Below are 5,885 nucleotides of genomic sequence, written 5' to 3'. Positions count from 1 at the left end.
TTCCCTCAAGTTCTATTGACCACCGATACAACTCTACGCACGCTTGACGTTCGCTTTGCCTAGAACAAGTATGAAACTAGAAGTACTTTGTAGGTGTTGTTGGATAGGTTTGCAAGATAATAAAGAGCAAGTAAATAAAAGGTAGGGGTTGTTTAGGTTAAAAAAACAATAAAGTAAATATAGCGAGTGTGGAAAAGTGGTGGTAGGAGTTGCGAAATTTCCCCTAAGCAATTGACTACTTTACTAGACCGATAGCAAGTATTATCTGGGAGAGGCCACTGCTAGCATGTCATCCCTGACTTGGAATTCTATGCACTTATGATTGGAACTATTAACAAGCATCCACAACTACTAACGTTCATTAAGGTAAAACCCAACCATAGCATTAAGATATATTGGTCCCTCTTCAATCCCGTATGCATCAATTTCTATGCTAGGTTGAAGCTTCTGTCACTCTTGCCCTCCAATACATAGTCCTATCAACATACAACTAACCCTAGGGTGTGATCCACGCGCGCAATCATATGATGGGCACCAAAGGACAGCAACATAACCACAAGCAAATTAAATCAATCATAGCAATTCATCAACCACCGATAGGACAACGAAAATCTACTCAGACATCATAGGATGGCAACACATCATTGGATAATAATATGAAGTATAAAGCACCATGTTCAAGTAGAGGGTACAACGGGTTGCGGGAGAGTGGACCGCTGTAGATAGAGGGGGGGAGGTGATGGAGATGTTGGTGAAGATGGCGGAGGTGTTGGTGTAGATCGCGGTGATGATGATGATGATGATGGCCACGGCAGCGTTCCGGCGCCACCGGAAGAGAAGGGGAGAGGGGGCCCCTTCTTCTTCTTCTTCCTTGACCTCCTCCCTAGATGGGGGAGGGTTTCCCCTCTGGTCCTTGGCCTCGATGGCTCCGAGATTGGATCTGTCTCTCTGTTTCTCTCTATTTCTGCGTTTTCAGATTCTACCCTTTCACCATTTCTTATATTACCGGAGATCCGTAACTCCGATTGGGCTGAAATTTTGACACGATCTCTATCCGGATATTAGCTTTCTTGCGGCGAAATAAGGGTATCAACCGCCTTACGGGGTGGCCACGAGGGTCAGGGGCGCGCCTGCCCCTGCCTCATGGGCCCCTTGAGCATCGTCTCGCGTGGATTTTTCTTCCCAAAAATCATATATATTCCAAAAAAAATCTCTGTCAGTTTTTATTCCGTTTGGACTCCGTTTGATATGGATATTCTGTGAAACAAAAAACATGCAACAAACAGGAACTGACACTGGGCACTGGATCAATATGTTAGTCCCAAGAATAGTATAAAAAGTTGCCAAAAGTATATGAAAGTTGTAGAATATTGGCATGAAACAATAAAAAATTATAGATACGATGGAGACGTATCACTGACTGGCTTGCATGCGGGTTGGGACAAAGTAGTATATACTTGTTGAGCTTTTTTTCTCCAGACCATCTTCTAATCTCTTATGGTATAGGATTTGGAGCAGACAGAGGTCTGTGGTATAGGATCGGGACCAAAGAAAACTTTGGTCGACTGGTTCAGCCCGACAGCGGCGCGTCGTTAAACTTCTTGGAGCCGAGGTCCCTCCTATCTACCCCCGACCCCTTTCTGGACAAAAGTCCAAAATCCGTTTTGGATTGGACGGCGGAGGCGCCTTGTGTGTCGTACCCTTCATGAAGGCGCCGTCTTGGGAGGCTTGGATGTTCGGTGGAGGGTTACTGTGGATGGTGGGCTCCCCGTGCCAAGGGCTAAACCGGCGGCGATGGTGTGGAGGTTGGCATTTGGAGCGGTGTCGCATTCACCGCGTCGACGACGATGGATCTTGGCGGCATGGTGCGGCTTAGTCTCGGCGACATATGCATCTGGATGGACGAGCGCAGAGCGGTGGTGTTGTTTGACGTCGTGGAGGTGTCAACAAATGGCCGGTCTAGCAGGGATGATGCGGATCTCCTTCCTGGAGATGGGTCAGCGGTTTGATGGTGGTGGTGGTTTCTAAAACGTGTGCATGCGGTGTACACTTTAGATTTGTTGCACCGGGCGTAGGATCCTGATACATCATGTGAGGTGACCCCGGTTCTAGACGGTGGGGAGTGAGGGCAGTTCATATTAAAAAGTTTGTAGGTGTGAATAGTGACTTCTAGTGACTTCATATATGTTCCTCTGAGACCATTGTTAAATAATTATTAAAGATCGATGCATGCATGGATTGATGCAGAGGCCGAGGGTCGACCTCCTTTTCGAAAGAAAAAAAAAAGACGCTGCTTATATTAACATAGGAACGAACTACCAAACCACAAAAATGGGTGAAAGCAAGATACACAACCACAAGCTAGCCAATACAAACTTATGAGCAAAAGCAGACAAAATAGCAAATGACCTTCTCCATCACTGGTTCTCGGCGCGCATAGACTGACTTTCCAAATCTTCACTCTATCTGGAGCAAATCAAAACGCCAGCCTTGAACTGCATCAAATATGTTCTGCTCTTGTGTTTCTACCACACACACTTAAATTTTATTTTATCATTTTCTGTATGGGAGAAATATATACTCCATTATAAGGGTACCGGCGCACGGCGTACACGATCGATTCATATGGTCGGCCGCACCGCGCCGTCGTGGAGCGCCTCCGAGAGCCTCTGCAGCGCAGCGTCGGAGGAGCCGCCCTTCTCCACGGCCTTGCGGCAGACGTCTCTCATCTCGGCGGCCTTCTCCCTGGCCTTCCGCCCCTCCTCGCCCATCAGGCACCTCACCGCCCGCTCCAGCTCCGCCGCCTCCACGAAGTTGTCCCGCTTCCGGTCCACCTTCAGCGGCACGGCGACGCCCATGTCGGCGACGAGCTCGAACGCGTTCAGGTGCTGCTCCGCGTACAGCGGCCACGGCGCCATGGGTATGCCGTGCCACAGGCTCTCCAGCACCGAGTTCCACCCGCCGTGCGTCACGAACCCCCCCACGGCCGGGTGCGCCAGGATCTCCTTCTGCGGCGCCCACTTCGGCCACACCAGGCCCTTGCCCTCCGTCCGCCGCAGGAACCCCTCCGGGAGCAGCTCCTCCAGGCTCGCGTCCGTCGGGTGCTCGGACCCGTCCGGCGCGCCGGCGCCGGACTTGGAGGAAGGGGGGCCACGCAGAACCCACAGGAAGCGGTGGCCGCACCGCTCCAGCGCGGCGGTGATCTCCACCACCTGCGCCGGCTCGAACCAGCCCATGCTCCCGAAGCAGAGGAACACCACCGACGCCGGCGGCTGCGCGTCCAGCCAGGCGACGCACTGGTGCGGTGGCTCCGAGGAGGAATCCTTCTTGCTGGCGCTGCTGCCGAGCGAGAGCACGGGGCCGACGGGGTACACCGGCGGCGCGGGGCGCCCTGGCACGGCGCGGCCGTCGGCGACGGCCGCGAGGGGCCCCGGCTCGAGCCCGTCCGCGGTGTTGGCGATGATCCCCGTGGCGTCCATGAAGCTGCCGCCGAGGCGCAGGAACCACGTGTAGTTGGGGCTCTTCTTGTCCACCACGGGGCACGGCAAGCACTCCGGCGGTACCGGCGGCAGCCCGGGCACGTGCAGCTCCCCGTCCAGCTCGTCGAACCCCACGGTGACCACGCGGTGGAGCACGGGCAGGTGGAGCATGAGCGCGAGCATGGCGCCGGTGGAGGACATGAAGACGTAGGAGGGCACGCCCAGCCCGCGGGCGACGTCGACCATGGGCGCGGCGAAGAGGTCGAGCACGAGCGCGGCGACAGGGCAGGGCATCCCGGCGACGGCGTCCCGGACGTGGGGCGCGTGGAGCTGGATGTAGCGCGCGATGAAGTCCTCGACCCCGGCGGCGTCGGCCGGGGGGTCGACGGCGGGGAGGCGGTGGAAGCGGATGTCGAGGCCGGAGGCGGCCTCGCGGCGGACGTGCTCCTCGACCTGGGAGGTGGCCTGCGCGGTGGGCGGGCGCATGACGAGCAGCGTGATGGAGAAGGCGCGGCCGCCGCGGAGGAGGAGGCGCTTGCAGGACTCGAGCATGGACATGAGGTGCCCGGCGCCCCACTCCGGCAGCAGCACCAGCGTGGGCGTCGGAGGAGCTGCCATTGTTGTTACTGGACAAGCAGAAAATTTGCGATCTCTCCCCTCCCTCTTGGTGTCACTGGGAAGGTGGTTCTCCCCACTTTCTCTCGAAAAAAAACGTGGGGAATGTGATGCTTGGTTATTATACTGGATAAGATTATTGTGAAGGTTGAAAAACTTTGGAAAAGTAGTCGCGCGTGCGCGCTGGCTTGTCCAATCGTGGAGACGCCGGGGTAGATGATGCGAGAACGACTGACAGAGCTGCTTGATTTTCATTTATAAACAGAATTTCACGCTATCAGAACTATGCCTTCTTGCAAGAAGAAAATATGAGAGCTTGTTTCTCGCTAGCAACTAGATTTACTATTGATTTTCAATCAAAAAAAAAAACTCATGGAGAACCGGTCAGGAACCAGGACTTGTCGTTGTCATGGTCGGGAGGTAGACATAGCATGTCACTCTCTCTTGTTATATGCCTGCCTGCTTTATTAATAAAGCAATTAATTTCCATCAAGGTGGTAGGTCGGCTGTCAGGGCACGTGGCATATGAATACATATGCTCCATGACAAAAAGTAATTTAAAGCATCTATATTTATTTTTTCTCCTCAATGCAAGCTATCACTAGTGGACCTTATTAAGAAATAGAAAATAAAGACTTTAGTACACATGCATCTCTACTTTTCATTTCAACTTTTTCAGCTTTTGTCATCGGACCATATTTTTTCTTTTCAAGCACCCGCCTCCTGAAGAGGATTCCGCTTCTCTATCCGAACCTACTTTACGTCATATCTGATCCTACATGGCATGCGAGGCATCACCTTGAGGCTATGCATTGTGCATGCCCTCAAGACCTGAGAGAGTTTCATTTTGTTATGGAACCTCTTCCGTCAAGCGGGCCGGCCGTTGTGTCGTTCGTTTCTCGCTTTTGTGTTGCTGTCGATGGCTATGTGTTTATTGGCAGGAAAAGTCGGGCGAAGCAACCTGTTGTTTCCCAGCATGTGTGGTGGAGAAAAAACAGTTCGCTTTTGGGAATTGGAAGATTCTATGTATGTGGTCACTCTAAGACATGGCCATACGCTGAGTTGGTCTCACTCCACCTGTCGGATGACAAGAGTCGTGAGGGATGTGGCTTCAGATATCCCACAAATAATGCAAGCTTTTGCTATGACGTGGCTTCATACCATATATCCACTAAATTCACCTCGTAAAAAAATATCCGCTAAATTCAAAAAATAGTAGTACTAGTAAAAAATTAAAAATCTGGATTTTTTTTTGGCATCAAACATGCTCCAGTACGATAGGAGCCTGCAACTTTTTGAATATGCCAATATGGCGGAGCCTAATCCACCATCAAATCCGGCTTGCGGATTAATGTGCCATTTCCTCACTTCTTGAATACAACACAAATACAAAAGGAACTATTTCCAAATGTGTGCTTCTCATCAGGGCAATGGGTGAATGGAACAGTTGAAATGTAGGTGCAAACAAACATCAATTGGAAGTTGCAGCATAGAACAACAAGATTCTAAGGGTCATCCAAGAAAAATAAGTACATAGTGTCATCGTTAGCGCTTAAGAAATGTTACATGGTCTGCTTACAGATATATCTGTAGTTTAACACCACTGGTTATTCACGAAACAGAGGGGTTCTAGTGCACACAAACATCAAGATGGCATGATGCCTTGCTGACCTCAGACCAACGACGGCTCAGCTCAAGGTGGGGTTTCGTCGTTCACTTGAAGATTTCAGAACAATGCAAAGAATACGTGAACTTCATGCAAAAATAAGTTTTTGCGAACTAAATATGCAT

General features: G+C 51.4%; 1 pseudogene; it reads right to left on the bottom strand.

Moving 5' to 3' along the window:
• Positions 1-2,275: 2,275 nt before the first annotated feature.
• LOC147972515 (malvidin galactosylase UGT88C3 pseudogene) lies at positions 2,276-4,389 on the bottom strand (annotated as a pseudogene).
• Between the last annotated feature and the right edge of the window lie 1,496 nt (positions 4,390-5,885).

Source organism: Triticum urartu, chromosome 5A (assembly GCF_056163025.1).
Source record: "Triticum urartu cultivar PI428250 chromosome 5A, HENAU_Tu73, whole genome shotgun sequence".
Lineage (NCBI taxonomy): Eukaryota > Viridiplantae > Streptophyta > Magnoliopsida > Poales > Poaceae > Triticum > Triticum urartu.
The sequence above is the reverse complement of the archived record's forward strand: the minus strand, read 5'-3'. Positions and strand labels throughout refer to the sequence as shown.